We start from the raw sequence: 20,143 nt of genomic DNA, 5'->3' as shown, positions 1-20,143 counted from the left end.
AGAGGACATATGTAAGTACTTCCATGCATTTGCCCTCTATGATTGAAGAAGTTGTCTATGTAAAGTGAGGTTGGTTTGCATCCGGATTGAATAAAAACGCAAGAGAAAACTGGTGGAGGTCTACGTATTTGAATGTTGTTGTATTCCCTAATGAATTTGACAGAAAATTGGTTGTATTGCTCATGTTGTTGTTTTATAAAAAATATGGTTCACCTTAATTTGGTTGCATTGTGATGCCTAACTAGCATACATAATTTTATTCAAAAAAATGGTTCCTCCTTTTCAAATTAATTGACACGAGTTTCTCTAGATTCACTTGTATTTACACACTGAACAAAACACGTCTAAATACATGTGTTTCTAGACGAATCTATGGGAAATAATTTGGAATGGAGGAAATAATTTTTATAAAAGAGAAATTCTGTTCATAGTGCATATTATTAGAAAAATTATAAGGTATGGTAAACACGCAAAGCATACTGCAAATTCATCATTTAAGAAATTTAAATTTATTAAGTTAGTATTGTTTCGCGGCAACGCGCGGGCATAGTGCTAGTATATGTTATTATAATTATATGTATACAAACGTATCTCCATATCCGTGTTTTTGAAAAATGGATGTATTGGCGTATCGCAGTATCCGTATCACCGTATCCGGGTAACCTAGCTATGTGGTACTGTTATGTCTTAACTATTGACTTCATATATCCAAACGTTTGAGGTTCCACTTTTGGTGTCCAAGTTCTTGTCAGGTGCCTTTTTCATAAACTTCTCTTCTATGTGCACTAGTTGAATGTCCGTGCGTTGCTACGGCTTATTTTTTTATTACCCACGTCACATGCCTAACTATGAAATACACTTATATGGAAGTACATTGAAAAAGATAGTTGTGTGATATTTAGTACTCCCTCCTATCCCTTTTAATTGACTCGGATTTAGTATGAAGTTGTACTAAATCTGAGTCAATAAAAATGAATCGGAGGGAGTAAAAAAAATTAAATCAATTTAACATCATGTCTACGCAACAAAAAAAAATTTAACGTCATGTCGTACATAAACCAAAAGTGAACAATATTTTTCCTATCAAAAAGTCGGGATGATGTACAAACTGAAATGGAGTCTGCCTTCAAAATCGCCACAAGTGCGCATCCATGACATCTCTCAATTTAATTACTCATATATGTATTTAATTTAATATTGTGAGTACTGTAAAACCTTATGTATTTTATTTTTACTTTCCAATGAATATCTAGGCCAGCTAGCCGATCCATTCTAACAAATACTCATATATCTTGTCCGTGAATGTCTCACCAGGATTAATATAGCCTTTTATAGTTCTTAACCTGTTCACACACACAACTTCCTCCATTCATAAATAAGTGACTTAACTTTGGTTAAATACGGTTGCATCTAGACGCGTTTTAGTGTGTAGATATGTTTATATCTGTAAAAAGTTAAATCACTTGTTTTTGAACAGACGAAGTATTGATTGAGCTAAATTACCGTTGGCCGCTCATGCCAATGTAGTAGAGTTCGATTCGATAGAGAACTGATGCTCCGTCCAAAACAAAGCTCACGTCCTCACTGACAATCTCTCTCCTACTCTATTCTCTCACACAATTTTCTTGCCTCGACCCGACCAAGCTCCTCCACCCTTGGCCGCTCACAGCAAGACCTCCTCCACCCGCCCTACCTCCACCATAGCACAACCCCTACTAATCCCCTCTAATACCTCACGCCCACTACCCTGTTCAACCAGGGCTTCACTGTTGCTAGGCCATGGCTGATGCAGCCTCACTCCACCTCAAAGGTCCGGCAACAAATCCGCATCGTGGAGCGTGTTCCAGTGAGTGGACCGCCACCCTTACTCACTCCCGGCATCCTGCTGGTGGCAAGGGCATGACACACCCTTGCTTCACGTCGGTCGTGCGCTGCCTTGACCATGCCATCCCAAGCAGGCGCCAGGACCCTCCCATGCTTCACACTATCTGTTGTGGGTATACTTTATGGGTATATCAACAGCATGGCCTGGATCCGGCAAGCCCGGGTGGCCCATAGACGGTGATGGTGGCATGCGGCCCATCGGGCGGCCCAGTTGCTGTAGATCAAGATGGATGAAGTCTAGCCCAGATAACAGGAGCCGGATCTTAACCGCCATGCGAAGATGGTCGGATCTGTGAAGGCCCATGAAGTATCCGGATCCAATACGGCGCATAAGGAAAGGTGGATCCTTGATGTGCACGGCAATGTAATATTCCGTAGTTAGGCATCTTGTATTCCGGCTAGGACTCTCCGTGTAAACCCTAGATCCGGACGTCTTTATAAGCCGGATCCCGGGAGCCCTAGAGGCACAACCACAACTCATTATAACAACGCGAAAGCGCCCAGATAATTCCAGACAAGCAGCAGTAGGCCCTGTCCTCGAGCAGGTGTTCCGAAGCTGGGTAACTCGCGTACCACCGTCCCGAGGACTCTCCGCCCAATGGCCCCTACTCCTTCATCCCCTCGTGAGGATCCCTCCTCCGAGGTACCGTCAAATAAGCAACGACAGTTGGCGCCCACCGTGGGGCCAGCGGCGTCTGGAGGCCAGAACCGGGAGGGTTCCGCCATGGGAAGCTACGACGAAACCATCGCGGTGGGGCGTGTCCTTTACGCCGGAAATTTTCCGACTGTCCCTCAGGACGAGTGCTGGATTCCGGCTAAAACCGACCCCATCAAGCTCTCCATCATCCCAATCGGCGGCATTCACATCTTCATCGGCGAGATCGTCGATTCCAACGGAAACGCCCTGGTAAGTCACGCTGACGCGACCGCCGCTGAGAAGGACGTTGTCGCGAAGATCCGATCTGAGACGCAGGAGCTTCCTAAGGAAGATTCCGCCTTAGATCTGGAAATTTCGAAATCCACCCAATCCGCCCCTGAGCAGGAAATTACGGTGGAAGACCAATGCAGATCCGCTTGGGTCTCCCAGGTGTTAGAGAAGCAGAGGTGTCACTTCGTGCACTTTCTCGCACATACCGCTGGAACCGCCCCTCCACAGGAAGGAGCCGGACCCATGCAGGTTGAGGCTTCCGGAGACAGCGACGCTCTGGATCGGCAAGAGACCGTTGGAGACAGCGACGCCCCGGATCAGCAAGAGGATGCCGGAGAAAAAGAAGAATCAATCCTTGGCAACTTAAGTCCAACTTCCGACGATGGCTCCTCGATGGACACAGAAGAGTACAATCGCCTGATGAAGGAGCTCGAAGATGGGGAGAAAGCTGAGGTAGAGTCTGTTCCGCCTAGGGAGGTCCTTGCGACCATAACTGGGCTGGATCAGGCTGACAAAACTGCTCCGACTGACCCCAAGCTTCCGGGCCCATCCAACTCGGAAACTCCGCCTTCACGGTCTCATCACCGTGCTGCGCAGGACTCCGGAGAAGGACACGGGGAGTACCTGTCCCCAGAAGAGCTAATTGAGCAAGCAGGCATAGACGCCATCGCGCATTCAGCAATCCTCAATAAATCAATAACTCCAGATGATGCCGCAGATCCGGAGGCTCTAGAAGCCAAAAGGCAGGAGATGCTGGCCACCGCCAAGAGATTTTCAAACACCGCAATGGCGATGCTGGAGGAAAGGAAAGAGGCTAAAAGCGTTATGAATAATTTCCTCAAAAGAGAGCGCGAAGCTATAGAATCGCTACAGAAGGCCAAGCAACTCCGACAACAATGGGAATCCATGATGGGCGATGCCCACAAGGAAGCAAATAGGATCCGGCGGGAAGCTATTGCCCCTCGCAAGATCAACTTTGCAACCCCCACTGGTCAACAGCCGCTCACAACTCCAAAGGACAACATGAAGAAGGTTGCGGAGCTCTTAACCAAGAAAGATGAGGAAATCGATATCAACTACGTCCGCACGCTCGTTGCCTCAGCAATGAAGCAACAGAGCAAGGCAGACACTTCGGGCAGGTTGGAATCCAACCCGGAACACTGTATGTCCACCGCGCAGAAGGACGCCCCCGGAAGACATCATCATGATGATGAATCGCGCACCGGATCCACGGAGCGCAGAAGGAGAACCAGAGAACATCCAAATCCGATCCCGGTTCCATCGAAGACACCTCCGACGAACCCAAAGAAGGGAAAGGATCCGATGTACGCTGGCAAGGACAAGTACCGGAACCCGTCACCTCCGCCCCGGATCCCGCGTCCTCCGCCTCCTCGCCGCCGTAGTCCCGCCGGAAACACCAGACCCCATGGGCCTGGTGGAATTAATATCCGCGACAACGTGGTACCATAGAGGAACAGGAACACGGAGCGCACGCCGGAGCCTCGTCGGAGCCGGAACGAAGAACGCGAGCCTGAGCCCCGCCGAAGCCGGAACGAGGGAGACGACCGCCATCACGGAGAAGGTAGTCACCGAAGCCGGTGTCAGCACCAAGAAAGGCGCGGAGAATCGGAGGGCGGAAGCAAAAAATCCCACAGGCCCCCTCGCAAATCTCCCTCCCCACCACCCAGTGGAGGAGGTGGAGGTGGAGGCAGAGGCCGGAGATCCCGCTCCCGCTCAAAATCCCCTCGCAACGGCCCGCGTGACGCACGGGAACGTCTCAATGAATACAGATCTGACTACATTGGCCCAAAGTGCTTCGGCAGGATGATCCGAGAGGAGCCAAAGCCAAAGAGCCTGAACCTCAAGCTACCCGAAAACCTGAAGCATTATGATGGCACTGAAAGGCCGGATACCTGGATCGAGGATTACTACAATGCACTGATCTTCGTCGGAGGAACCCCCAACATAGCCTGCCGCATGCTCCAGTTGTACCTTGTTGGTCCAGCTCGTACCTGGCTCAGTGACCTCGAGGCGAACTCCATCTTTTGCTGGTTTGACCTGAAGAATGCCTTCGAGAAACACTTCAGGGGCACCTACAAGAGACCTGCCACGACAAGCGATCTACAGGCATGTATCCAGAAGAAGGGTGAAACATCAAGGAACTTCCTCACCCGATGGTTAGCAACCAGAAACGAGTGCGAGAACGTGGATAATCGCACAGCTATGCACGCCTTCATAGGTGGTTTGCAGAGGGGAGGACTGCTCCGGCATAAGCTCACCTGCTTGGTCAATGCGAACAAACTGACTTTGGATGACATGATCACCATCGCCAGTGATCACACCGCCGCCGACGATGATGCAGGCGGAGACCTCGCAGCCACAGCCATACCCCTGCACCTGCAAAAGAAGAACCGTGACAACGGCGGCAGCAGCAACAACAACAAGCGGAAGAACCCCTCCGAAGACCAGAAGGGCGGCGGATCCGACATGGTCGCCATGACGTTCCAGCTCGAAGGTCAAGGAGGTGGAAGAGGCCGCGGCCGTGGTGGCGGAGCCGGCAGGGGCCAGCAGCGAGCTAACGAGGTCACCGCAGCCGGAACCCGCGCTCCCCAGACGTACGAAGAATACAGGGATATGCCATGTCTAGCCCATATGGATCCGGCTACTGGCAAATCCTCCCACACCAACCATAACTGCAAGTGGGTCAATGATCTCAAAACTGACCCAGAAGCAGGATACAAGCGCGCCCGGAAGCACCGCCCTCGCGGCAAAGGAGGCAAGGGCAAGAACAAGGACAAAGACGAGGATAGTTCCGAGGCGATGGATGAGGACGACGCTTCGCCGGATCCCAAAGAGGCTTTCCGCAGCTAACAAATCCAACCCCTTTGGCAAAAAGAGTGCTGGTGCATACCACACCTTCCTCGGAACGCCAACGGTCCGGGCAAAGAAATCGGCCCTCCGGGTCCTAAACGCCACAGTTCCGGCTGTGCCGCAGTATGTTAAGTGATCGGAAAAACCCTGCACTTTCGATAGGGTGGATCACCCGACCATCATCCCAAAAGAGTGCTACGCCCTGGTTGTGAGTCCCCGCATCGACGGGTATGACTTCTCCAAGTGCCTTATGGATGGCGGAGCCAGCTTGAACATCATGTACCTGGAGACCCTGGAGAGGATGAACCTTACCAAGGAACAGCTTAAGCACAGCACCACTGAGTTTCATGGTGTAGTTCCGGGTAAAAAGGCAAACTCCCTGGGTAGCATCAAACTTCCCGTGGCCTTCGGTGATGTTAATAATTTCCGCGAAGAGATGATCACGTTCGAGGTAGTGCCCTTCAAGAGCTCCTACCACGTCATCTTCGGCAGGCCCACCTACCACAAGTTCCACGCAAGGGCATGCTACATCTACAATAAGCTCAAGATTCCGGGTCCTAACGGCTGGATCACCATATCCGGAGATTACAAGAAAGCTCAAGACTGCGAGGAGGGCGAAGCCGCCTTTGCAGAATCAGTTATATCTGGAGAGGAGCTGCAAGGCTACAGGGCCGCGGTGGATCCGACAGAGATGCACACCACCAAGAAGCAGATCTCCAAACAGAAGAACTCGTTCAAGGCCACGATAGACACTAAGAAGGTCGACCTCAAGGAAGGCGACGATTCCAAGCAAGTGTCTGTCGGAGCTGGCTTGGACCCCAAATAGGAAAGCGCGCTCGTCGAGTTCCTCCGAGCTAACATGGATATCTTCGCATGGCAACCTTCTGACATGTCCGGAGTACCAAGGGAACTCGCCGAGCACTACCTCAACATAAATCCGGGTGCAAAACCGGTGAAGCAAGCTATGCGACGCTTTGGAGACAAGAAGCGCCGCGCCATAGGGATGGAATTAGCAAAGTTACTAGAGACAGGATTTGTAGTAGAAGTTATCCATACTGATTGGGTCGCAAACCCCGTCCTTGTACCCAAAAAGAATTCTAAAATACTAAGAATGTGCATCGATTACTCTGGCTTGAATAAGCACTGCCCAAAGGATCCGTTCCCCTTGCCGCGCATTGACCAAGTCATTGATTCAACGGCTGGGGCGGAACTTTTGTGTTTTCTTGACGCATATTCCTGGTATCATCAGATCCGGATGAAGAAGTCCGACCAAAAGGCAACCTCGTTCATCACACCCTTTGGCACTTACTGCTATGTTACCATGCCTTTTGGCTTGAAAAACGCAGGTGCCACCTACCAACGTACGATGCAGCGATGCCTGAAGAACCAAATTGGCCGAAACATGCACGCTTACGTCGACGACATCGCGGTCATGACCCGGAAAGGATCCGACTTGATCAGCGACCTCCAGGAAACCTTTGATAATCTCTGGCGATACAAGATGATGTTGAATCCGCTGAAGTGCGGCTTTGGCGTGCCAGCCGGAAAACTCCTTGGTTTCATTGTGTCTCACAGAGGCATTGAAGTGAACCCGGAAAAAATCAAGGCTATCCTGAACATCAAGAGGCCAACTTGTCTCAAAGATGTGCAACGATTAACTGGTTGTGTTGCCGCAATCAGTAGATTTGTTAGCCATCTTGGTGAGAAAGCACTACCTTTGTACAAGCTGCTGAAGAAAACAGACAAATTTGTCTGGGACGACGCAACAGACGCAGCACTTCAGGGGTTGAAGGAAATTCTCTCCTCCCCACCTATGTTGGCATCTCCGGGAGAGTCAGAGCCTATGCTCCTCTATCTTGCAGCTTCCAATAAGGTCATTAGTCTCGTCATCGTGGTGGAGTGAAAGGAAGAAGGATATGAGCACGGAGTCCAGAGACCAATATATTATATCAGCGAGGTCCTGACGGAATCCAAGCAAAGATACCCTCACTTTCAGAAGCTAGCCTATGGAGTTTTCCTCGGTAGCCGGAAGCTGAGACACTACTTCCAAGAGCATCCCATGACAGTTGTGAGCAAAGCTCCATTGTCGACGATCATCAACAACTCCGACGCAACAGGGCGCGTAGCGAAGTGGGGAATAGAACTTTCCACCTTCGACATTAACTACAAAGCCAGAACTTCAATCAAATCTCAGATTTTGGTGGATTTTTTCGTCGATTGGACTGAAGCGCCGGAGGGCACACTTGAGCCGGAACCTGAACCCTGGATCATGCACTTTGATGGATCCAAGCAACATCAAGGCTCGGGGGCTGGAGTTACCCTGAAGTCTCCAACTTGAGAAGAATTGCAGTACGTCATGCAGATTCACTTCGAAGCTACAAACAACATGGCAGAATACGAGGCTCTACTACACGGTCTGCGCATCGCTGAGGAAATTGGGATCAAGCACATCATATGTTGCGGAGATTCCGACCTGGTGGCACAACAAGTAGCCGGAACCTGGAACGCCAGAAACTCCGTTATGGCGGCTTATAGAGACGAAGTTAACGAGATCGCCAAGAGCTTCCTCGGATATGAAGTCAAGTACGTCAGGAGAGACGATAACACAGCGGCAGACATGCTATGCAAGCTCGGATCCAGCCGAAAACCAATTCCGCCTGGAATCTTCCTAGAGTACCTACGGATACCCTCGGTGAAGGGTGCTAACCCGAAAAACCCAGATATGGCAGTGTCTCCGGCTAAGGAGGTAATGGCTATCATTCCGGCCTGGATGCAGCCTTTCCTGGATTACCTTATCGATCGAAAGTTGCCGGGGGACGAAGTCCTCGCACGACAGATCATCAGGCGAGCAAGATCCTACACAATTGTTGATGGACAGCTCTACAAAAGAAGTGCAAATGGGGTGTTTATAAAGTGCGTTTCAAGTCAAGATGGCATTGAAATCCTCAGAGAGATCCATGCAGGGGATTGCGGGCATCACGCCGCCCCCAGGTCCCTCGTTGCAAAAGCTTTCCGGCTAGGATTTTACTGACTCACAGCTAAAGAAGACGCTGATAAGCTGGTGAAAACTTGCCGAGGTTGCCAGTACTACGCTACTCAACCAAATGCTCCAGCTCAGGAGCTGAAGACCATCCCTATTACTTGGCCGTTTGCGGTCTGGGCGCTTGATATGGTCGGGAAATTAAAGAAATCATCTCCTGGCAGTTTTGAGTACCTCTTGGTCGCTATTGACAAGTTCAGTAAGTGGATCGAGGCAAAGCCAATGAGAAAAGCCGATGGTGCTATGGAACTAAAATTTGTTTGCAGCCTCGTGACGAGATTCGGCATCCCACACAGCATAATCACAGATAATGGCACGAACTTTGCGTAGGGAGAACTCAAGGATTATTGCAATGACGTAGGAATCCGGCTTAACCTTGCATCTGTGGCGCATCCACAATCCAATGGTCAGGTCGAACGAGCCAATGGCCTCATACTAGCCGGAATTAAACCTCGCCTCGAAGAGCCGCTGCGGCGCGCAGCCGGAGCTTGCGCTGAGGAGTTAGATTCTGTTCTATGGATTTTGCGAACTACCCCTAACAGGTCAACTGTATTTACTCTGTTTTTCCTGGTATACGGATCCGAAGCTGTGCTCCCCTCCGACATCATCCACGATTCACCGCGAGTTTCCGCCTACAATGAAGAAACTGCTGACGAGGCTCGATAGCTATCTGTGGACCTGATTGAAGAAGCTCGGAACTTAGCTGATCATCGTTCCACCATTTACCAACAGAAGCTCCGACGCTATCATAGTCGTCGAGTTCGGAACCGCTCGTTTATGGCAGGTGACTTGGTCCTCCGCCTTCGACAGGTAAAAGACCATAAGTTGCAATCTCCATGGGAAGGACCTTTCGTCATCAGCAAAGTGCTTCACAACGGATCTTACTACCTCGTCGATTTCCGGGAGCTAAAGGACAGACCTGCCAATTGGTACGGGAAACGCAAACGGGAGGATCCAGATGACATATATGATGAAACAGATCATCCCTGGAATATAGCACAGCTACGTCCTTTCTACACTTAGCAATTTCCATATTACATATCTTGTAATATTTATGATACATGATCAATGAAATAAAGCATATGGTTCACTCTTTGAGTCTTTTACCTCCTTTAGTTTTTCATTTTTGGATCGTGTATGTTTTCCGACTAAAACCGCAGAACTGGATATTTCCGCCTAAGCATGTATGAAAGTTGTGATTTTTAAAATCGTCCCTTAGGACGTGAGCTTAAGTTTTCTGGTAGACAAGTTTTTCGTTGCGAACTCACGGATTCCTGGTAGCGACTTCCGGCACCTCGGCTGGGGGCTTGTTTCCGCGGTTATTGACGGATCGCCATTGGGCTTCGTCGCCGCAGGAGAGCGTTTCCGGCTAAAGGTCTTCTGGCTCGTGGAAGGTCAAGTGAGCAAGCCGGAAAACTTAGAAACTAGCACTTACTTTTCCAACAAACGAAACATGCATATATATTAAACGGATAGCAGGATAAGTTTTCCGCCCATGCAATTGTTTCGTTCCTAGCTACTTAAGAATTTAAGTTATATATTACAAACCCTCGATGGGGCCAAAATGATGCATTGTTTTTCCGCAGGATCAAGTTTTCTACTTCTCCTTAGCCGGAGAAGAGCAGGTTCCATCTTCAGTTTGCGCTGCTTCATCTTCCGCCTCCTTGGCCGGAGAAGAAACAGCATCTTCATCATCATCCTCGGCTTCCTCAGTCGGAGAATTGGCACCATCCTTGGATTTATCCTTCGAGCTGGTCCATGTCATTTGGCCTTCGTCGCCGGATCCGGTGGGTCGCGCCTCCGCTGCTCGTTCCTTGGCATATTCTGCCTCGAGGACTTCATCAGCAGGAAGCACCACCTTCTCGAAGAATTCGTCGTGGCGGATGCGGCACGCGATCCAGGTATCGTAACCACTGCATGCATCTAGTAGTGCATCTACATCCACATTCGGAGGAACTCCGGTGGTGGCGAGGTCGATATCCAGATCGGGAGAGCGTGCCAAGCACATGGCCAGAGACATTTGGGCGGCGCCCCTGGCAGACGAGGCTTGAAGGTCAACAACCAGCTCCAGGAGAAGGTCCACCCTTTTGATCAGGCCACGGACATCGCAGGTTCTGCTCTCCTTAATGTTCAGATTGTGGCAGATTTTCCGGCTCGCGGAGATCAGATCTTTACAATCGTCTCCAGCAAGCCGGATCAGATCGTCACGAGGGAACTGGTTGCGCCGGTCTTCATCATAACCAAGGGGCTCTGCACAAAAACGGTCGGAGTCAAATATCAGTTTGAGTTTAGCGGATTAGTTTGACTTTTGACTTCCGGATTCTTACCCATGACATCAGCGTTGAGAAGGTCCCAGCCTTTCTCCGCGGAATTCATGTAGTTTCGGAGCCCATGGACTTCATTCTGAAGCTTCTGCAGTGTGTCGCTATCAACCTTGCGCTTCATCACAAAATCCGCCTCTTTCTGAAGGAGCTCAGTTTTCTTCTCCGCCAGCTGCTTTTCCGCGCGCTCCCGCTTTGATTCCGCCTCCGCAAACTTGGTCTCTAGATCTTGATAGGCGGAGCGCAGGCTCTCGAGCTCGGAGGATGCGGTGGCGAGGGAGAAAGACGCACCTATTACAAATAAATCAAGATCAATTCAAAGTTGGAACTTGGAAATAGTGATAAGCCTGGTCGGAGGCATACCTTGGGCTTCCGCCAGTTGTTTTTCCAGTTCTGCAATTCTTTCTTTGCCCACCTGGATATCTTCCGCCTGGCTCAAGGTGACGCGGCACTGCAGGGAGATGTTCTTATTTAGTTCATAATGCAGCGCCTGTTGTTCCTGTAAAAGTCAGAGTTCGGATCAGATTCCGGAGATATTTATATTTTGTGTGTAGATTTTTCGAAGCATCATTGCCGGAAAGTTTCCGCCATGACGCTTGGGGGTTACCACGATACTTTAAAAAATTTCAGTTGATATTACTCTAAGTATCAAAGCGCTAACTATTGCTAGTTTCCGCCTAGATACTTGGGGGCTACTGGGAATATCGGATTACCTTGCGCTTGACGAGGAGCTGGTCGAAGAAGTCGCTGATTTACTTCTTGTGGAGTTGAATCTCGGAAGACTCAACATCAGCCTTGCCCCAGGCATTGCTGATCATACAGTTCAGCAGGTCCTGCTCCAGCTCCCACTTCTCCGCCTCCATCAGCTTGTGGAGGAACTTATGTGAATAAGCCTTCGGAGTGGAGTACAGGTTTGTTGGATCCCCAAAGTTGGCCGGAAAACTTACGGCATCATTAGCCGGAGCTTCAGCCTTATTTTGGGAGTTTACTTCAGCCTCCTCCGGGGTCTTGTCCTAAGGCCCTTCCGAAGCTGCCTGCTTCGTAGCGGAATAGCTTCCGCCAACCTTCTCGCTGCTCACAGGAATGACTTCCGGAGTTTGGGCGGCTGGGTCGGGGGAAGGCTGGGCTTCAGGCGGAGACGGGGGTGGAGCTTGGTTGGAGGTGCTTGGCGGTGTTGGGGTTATCGGAGGCACGACCGAAGATGTCCTCAAATATTTGGTTATGGGCTTCTGGGTGTTAGCCCGTGAAGCCGGGATTTTCTGGCTCCTGTAACAAGCAAAGGGAAAAACATAAGTAACAAACTTACACAGTAAAAAGTGAGATGCTCTCGGATACTTACGCAGCTCCGGGAATTAGGGGGTGTGATCCTTTCCCTGCGTTTGCTAGCAGTTTGAGGCGTTCACGCTCCGCCTTCTTTGAGTCGAGCGGAGGTGGCTTGATCTTGGCCTTTTTGGCGGAGGCCTCGCCGCTGGCACCGGCTTCGGAGCCGGAAACCTTGGCGCGAGGACGCTTGGTGGTTCGGGGAGCAGCTTTCTTGGGAGCTTGCTCCTCCTCTTCGTCGTCGTCCTCCGGATCCTCCTCCGCCCCTTCGGCGCTCGTAGGTACTCGGAGTACAGCTCTAAAATCCTCCTCCGCCAACGTATCGAGCTGGAGAGGTAAAAGTGAAGAAGTTAAAAACACTTCAAATTTGAGAAGTTAAAATGTTGAGATACGAATACATACCGGAGGACACTGGTTGTTTGTCTTGATGTCTTTTACAATCTCCGGGACCGGTTGGCCCCAGGTAATCTTCACAAGTGTCTTGATCCTCCTTTTCAGAGAATCAGCCGGCAGATTGTCGCGGGTGACTCGGAGTTGATCTTCCACCCCGGTGTACTCGCAGATCAGTCGCGGGTTGTACTTCAAGGGTTGGATCCAGCGAGAGAACCAACTGAGAGTCAAATCACTTCCGGTTAGCCCATCGTGGACTAACCAGGAAATCCTCCGCGCTGCTTTATCCAGCTCCGGGTATTGTGCGAGGGTGGGGACCAGGCTCCAGCTGTCTAGTTCTTCCGGAGGCTTGTTGATAAACTTGGGAAGCCCCTCGTGGACGTTCGGAACTGGGATATTCTTTACATAGAACCATCCGGCGTTCCAATACCGGACGGACTCGTGAGATGAGTGAGGCAGATACCTTCTTCCGGGGCGGAGCATGAAGGTCATGCTTCCGCAGTTTACCATCGCCTTATCCTTCGTCTCCATCTTGACGCGAAAAAAGAATTGCCACAGATGGATGTCGGGGCGAATTCCGAGATGTCCTTCGCAGAGTGTCACAGAGTTTGAGAGGAGGAGGTAGGAGTTGGGACATATGTTATGAGGCTGGAGGCCGTAGGTGGTGAGGACGGAGAGAAAAAATTCGGAACAGGGGAGCGACAGGCCGCGCTCCACCCAGGCTTTCGTAAGGACGCGCTCGTCCGCATCCGGCTTGGGGGTGACGGAGTCTTTCATGAAACTCCAATGCGGAGAAATCATGCCCTCATTCTGAAGGTCTCTGAGCTCCGAGTCTTTGACCTCGCATGGCCACCACTGCCCCTTTTCACCTTCACGGTTCCGGGCCTTGGAACCCTTCTTCTGCTCCGCTTCTTGCACTTTAGCGGCCATCCTTGCTTGACCCTCGAGTTCTTCTTGGATCTCTTGAAGGGTTGGGATCCGGCCTAGTGCGTTGCTGGAAGATGCGGAGAAAGGTTAAGCCAGTCTAGTGTCGGTAATATGTGGTGGTAGGAAAGCTAAAGGTTCCGGACATATTGCTTCCGGTGAGCTTGGTTCTGGACTATTCGGAGTACTACCAGTACACTTAGGTGAATTAGTGGACATGCTTCCGGCTGCATGCATGTGGTGAAATGATCTGAGTAGCCGGAACTAAACTAAGCTTGCTATGTCTTCTTCGACGGGTCCGGCGAGCTTACCAGCAATGGCGTGGCGGTTCCCCGTTGCGCCGGCGAGGTCGAAGTCGTCGGACTTGGCGCGTTCGGCTCCAGATGACCACGAATCGGCGGCGGACGCAAATTCCCGATCAACCGTGCGAAGCTCGGGTCGAGGGCAGCCTTGGAGCGGTGGTGGTTGAAGTTTCCCGGGGAGGAGTTCGCCGGAGATTGGATCTAAGGGGCGGCGCAGTTGCGAGGAAGAAGACGAAGTGAAGGTGCGGTGAAAAGAATGAAAGTTACCGGTCGCGTGGGGTATTTATAGACCCCGCGCGGAGATTCGTGAGCCGGATCCAACGGTGGGAACGGAACGGTCGCACCGTTGGATGGCCGCCACGTGTCTTAGGTTAAAAGCGGTAAAAATGACGCAGTGGTGACCTAACCGTGCAGTGATTCCGGCTGAAGATTCGCATCTCCGAAAATTTAGCGCGGGAAAAGAGAAAGTTGTGCGCAACATGGGCGAAAAATCTGCTAAGTTACCGTTATAGAAGAACAGATGATTTCCGGTTGAATGAAGTCGGAAACAAGGAATGTTTGGAAGCTCTTCAAGATTCTCTTCGGATCCGAGATGAGTGAAATCGGAGGAATGATGAATCTCGGAGAACTTCGGGGGCTACTGTTGTGGGTATACTTTATGGGTATATCAACAGCATGGCCTGGATCCGGCAAGCCCGGGTGGCCCATAGACGGTGATGGTGGCATGCGGCCCATCGGGCGGCCCAGTTGCTGTAGATCAAGATGGATGAAGTCCAGCCCAGATAACAGGAGCCGGATCTTAACCGCCATGCGAAGATGGTCGGATCTGTGAAGGCCCATGAAGTATCCGGATCCAATACGGCGCATAAGGAAAGGTGGATCCTTGACGTGCACGGCAATGTAATATTCCGTAGTTAGGCATCTTGTATTCCGGCTAGGACTCTCCGTGTAAACCCTAGATCCGGACGTCTTTATAAGCCGGATCCCGGGAGCCCTAGAGGCACAACCACAACTCATTGTAACAACGCGAAAGCGCCCAGATAATTCCAGACAAGCAGCAAAGGGCCCTGTCCTCGAGCAGGTGTTCCAAAGTTAGGTAACTCGCATACCACCGTCCCGAGGACTCTCCGCCCAATGGCCCCTACTCCTTCATCCCCTCGTGAGGATCCCTCCTCCGAGGTACCCTCAAATAAGCAACGACACTATCCGCCCCGCGCCACTTCACCCCTGTCTCCTCCACCTATGCTGATTTGGCATCTTCGCTTGCTGAATTTGCTTGATTAGTAAGTCTCCTACTTGAATGCAATTTCAAACGTAGTGAATCTAGTTAATACTATTCAATTAGTCTGAAAAAGAATGGGAAAAGCTAACAAAGCTTGGGAGATAGATCTTCAAATCATCCTTGTGAGATTTTTTCAGTAATCGATTAATTGCACATGTGTGGTCATGAACTTTTATTCACGATATTTAGCTTTACATTCTTCTATTTGTTGCAGGGTAAATATATTTATACTTATGTCGTGACGCATGAATTGCCTAACATGTTTGAAAATTATGATTACATGCTTTACTGAGACGGATAGTTTAACTGAGAGAGAAAAATATAGCAGCGAGCTGCCAACTGACTCCCACAAGAAGCCACAAATTTTTTTTAGAAACAAAGTACAAACGCAAACACTTACATACACGCGCATACACTGACCCCTATGAACACACACGCACACTCTACCCCTATGAGCACCTTCGGAAGACTGAATCGGTGAGTTAGATCTTGAAATTGATGAAATCACCACACACGTCTCGATGTCGACAGGAATGTCGCCTCCCACTAAAAAAAATATTCCGCCTTTATAAGACACACAAATATCAAACCTGGGATTTGAACTCTTGTGGGCTGGGATACAACCACCCTCCTAGCCACACAACCTTAGGTTGGTTCTCAAGAAGCCGCAATTTGTCTTGAGGTGATTCAAACATTTCTAGTGTCTTAGCAAGGTTAAGTATAATCAGAATTTCAATCTATCAAATGTGTATACAATCTTCTTCATATTTGCCACATGGACATCCTGTTTTTCATCTAATGTACGTAGCATGTACGTGTTAGTCATGCTTGGACAATCGGTCATTTTTCTTCGTACTTGCCACATGAATATTTGAAGTTTGACACCACATTAGTTGTTTCTGGTAATTGGCCATTCTACACAGTACACACTTCAGAGTTGTAAAACAGTGAAACATCATTCTTCTAGCAAGAGGCTAAGTGGCTTTTACAAACCAGTTACACTGTTCTTGTAAAGAGCCAACATGAGTGAATTAATGTTAGCTGGACAGTATAAATCATGACATTGCAATCTGTTATGGTGCATCAAAATTGCCGTGGGTTAGAGCATCTCTAGCAGACCCCCCATATCGGCCTGGAAGCGCAACTTCAGGCTGATATGGGGGTTTTGGCCATTTTTTTGGCCAAACCAGACCCCGCATCGGTGGTCTGGCCTGGAAAATGGATCCAGGCCGCAACACAAACCCTCCAAAAGTCCGCATATATAGCGGTCGGCGAGGCGGATGGGGGCCAAACCCCATCCGCTCCTCCGCCTCTCCGCCTCCCGCCGACGACAAATCGCGGCCCCGCCAGCGAGCAATCGGCACCGCCGCGCGTAGATCAAGCAACCCCACCTCCCACCGACAACGATGGTGGCGGGGCATGGCTCCAGCGGGCGTGGGGGCGGCCAGATTGGCCGCGGCGGAAGCTCAACCGAGCGCGGCGGAAGCTCCACCCCTCCTCCCGCCGGCGAGAAGACAGACGCTGACAAGATCCGCTCCGATGCGGCGCGCATCCGCAGGAGCTACCGCTACCGCAACTACGGCGTGGCGGAGCCGCCCGCCTTCGCCAAGCGGGAGGCCGACCGCTACCGCCGCCGCCGCGCCTCCTCCCCTTCCGCGGCATCCTTGTCATCGAGCTCCCGCCAGCGCCCGTCGACGACGTGGGTGGTGAAGATGGAGGAAGTCGCCGAGCCGCCGCGCCTCCCGCAGCCGATGTTCACTCCCGGCGACTACCTCGACGATGCCGAGCTGGAGCGCCTCTTCCCGAAGCTCGGCGTGAACGCAGGGCTCGCGCCCGGCGACTTCGTCGAGGAACACAACCTCGACACCGTCGTCGGCCTTGTCTCGCGGTTGAGCCAGCGCGACACGGACAAGGCAGAGGAGTGGCGGCGCGTCGCGGAGGAGCAGGGCAGGGTCTTCGTCGATCTCGGCAGCGACAGCGAGTGAGACGAGGCCGCCGACGCGCCGCCGCCACGGCACAGGGCTCCGGTGAGCATCCCAGAGCCGATTTTGAGTTCTAGGTTGCCGTGGCGGCGGATTTTAGCTCCAATTTAGCAAATTCGAGTTTCTTTTGCTGTAATGTAGTTGAATTTAGCTCTATGTATGCATGAACTGTCCAAATGCAATGCAATTCCATCTTGCGTGCCATTTTTTTCAAAATATGCAGTTCTATTTGCCGTTTTCTGCTCTGCGTGCATGTTCGCCGATCCCCAAAACAGCGTTGGGGTGCCCTGGATAGGTCGATATGGGGTTTGCGGTTTGCCGCTTCTGCTACAGATGCTCTTAGAGCTGTAATATGCTTTTGCTGATCTTGATTTTCATCATTAAAATTGTTTGTCTGGTTTTTGAAAGTGGTATGCGCTCCTGATAATTAGCAATGAGCATGTTTAGTGATCATCCCACTACAATTACGTTTACTTAGAGGCATAAGACGGAAATGCAATTTGGGTCATAGGTGCATATGAACTCATTATGTGAAAGCACAATTTGAAATGTCAAAAAATTTAGAAATAAAATTTCACATGTATATCTAGACATTTCACGTTCACACACAAATATTCGGAAAGAAAGAACATTTTTTGTGTCCCATGTAAAAAAGACAAATTTCAATGCTTTAACATGACTATTCACTGAACATTTTTTTATCTTTTTTACACAAGCCGTGTAAAATGTTCGTTTTCCCCAAAAACTTGTGCGGGAACAAAGAATGTCCTTGTGTACACGTGGAATTTTGTTTCAGATTTTTTCGACAGTTTTGAGAAAAAATATTTGTGCATTTTCAATAATAGGTTCATATACACCTATGAGCCAAAACACCACATGGTTATTACCTTGATTTGCAAGGCTTAAAGCATCACAAAAAATTGTTGGTGGGCTATCCGCATCTCTAGGTGTTTTTTTTCTTCTCAGCGCACAATTAACCATACCAATTCGTGTTACCGCATTTCTCCCTAGCTGAACGATGGTGGTTTTTTCTGTTTGAACTATGGCAAATCCTTGCGTTGGCAATCAGGACGGTATTGCTCTCCATATTTTCTAGACAGATTGATGTGATCCCGTGATATTTTTGGGAAGTAAACGGCGCTATTGCTTTCCATATTTTCTAGATATATTGATGTGATCCTGTGATATTCTTGGGAAGTGAACGGTGGTATTGCTTTCCATATTCTCTAGATAGATTGATTTGATCTCGTGATACATTTGGGCAGTAAACGGTGTTCTGTCCTGATTGCTTTCCATATTTCTAGACAGATTGATGCAATCTCGTGATATTTTTGGAAGTGAACGATGACCGTGACATTTTGGTTATGGATGGCTAGATATCAAGTGGGAGACGTTTAGTAAGATTGGACGGTCAAGATGTCTCCAATCTTTGACATCAAATATTTTTGACGACGTACGAACTCACATATAATAGTAAAGATTTTTATCTTTTTTACACAAGCCGTGTAAAATGTTCGTTTTCCCCAAAAACTTGTGCGGGAACAAAGAATGTCCTTGTGTACACGTGGAATTTTGTTTCAGATTTTTTCGACAATTTTGAGAAAAAATGTTTGTGCATTTTCAATAATAGGTTCATATACACCTATGAGCCAAAACACCACATGGTTATTACCTTGATTTGCAAGGCTTAAAGCATCACAAAAAATTGTTGGTGGGCTATCTGCATCTCTAGGTGTTTTTTTTTCTTCTCAGCGCACAATTAACCATACCAATTCGTGTTACCGCATTTCTCCCTAGCTGGTTAGGGAGAAATCAGAACGATGGTGGTTTTTTCTGTTTGAACTATGGCAAATCCTTGCGTTGGCAATCAGGACGGTATTGCTCTCCATATTTTCTAGACAGATTGATGTGATCCCATGATATTTTTGGGAAGTAAACGGCGCTATTGCTTTCCATATTTTCTAGATATATTGATGTGATCCTGTGATATTCTTGGGAAGTGAACGGTGGTATTGCTTTCCATATTCTCTAGATAGATTGATTTGATCTCGTGATACATTTGGGCAGTAAACGGCGTTCTGTCCTGATTGCTTTCCATATTTCTAGACAGATTGATGCAATCTCGTGATATTTTTGGAAGTGAAAGGTTCCGTGACATTTTGGTTATGGATGGCTAGATATCAAGTGGGAGACGTTTAGTAAGATTGGACGGTCAAGATGTCTCCAATCTTTGACATCAAATATTTTTGACGACGTAGGGGCTCACATATAATAGTAAAGATTTCATACATAATCTTGTTAATCATTGTCCAGCGGCTCAACAACACAGGCCCGTTTGATTAAAAAAATTGCATAGAAATATTGTAGGATTTAATTCTATAGGAAAAAAATTATAGGATTTAATTCTATGGAAACTTTCCGTACGTTGTTATTTTTAATACTAGGACCTTTTTCCTTTTTATCGATAGAGAATAGGATAGGATTTGTTCCTAAGCGATCTTTTGCACCAGATTTTGTAGAAAATCTAACATTGACTCATATCTTTAAAACCCTTTTCTTTTGCTGTGATGGCATTACTAGTCCGAGATGTTTTGGTCCATCTAGTCCAACTGGCTGTCACGGTCGACATGTCCTGGTTTAGCGATTTTATAAAATCAACATAATAATTATAATTCACATGAACAAGTCCTTATTCCTTTTTGCCCATTTTACAATTACAAAGGGCTCTCTGTTTTTCTGCCAATATGTTTTATTTCTATCTGCTCATACAAAAAGCATCTCCATGATCTAGTTTTCACGCACGCAGCGGACACACTGAACGTGGCTTTTGCGTGAGCTCTCTACATTGCAAGGTTATCTCTTCAGATTGTCTATCATTAATTCAGGGTATCAATCCTTT

The sequence above is a fragment of the Lolium perenne genome, chromosome 3 (assembly GCF_019359855.2).
Source record: "Lolium perenne isolate Kyuss_39 chromosome 3, Kyuss_2.0, whole genome shotgun sequence".
NCBI lineage: Eukaryota > Viridiplantae > Streptophyta > Magnoliopsida > Poales > Poaceae > Lolium > Lolium perenne.
The sequence above is the reverse complement of the archived record's forward strand: the minus strand, read 5'-3'. Positions refer to the sequence as shown.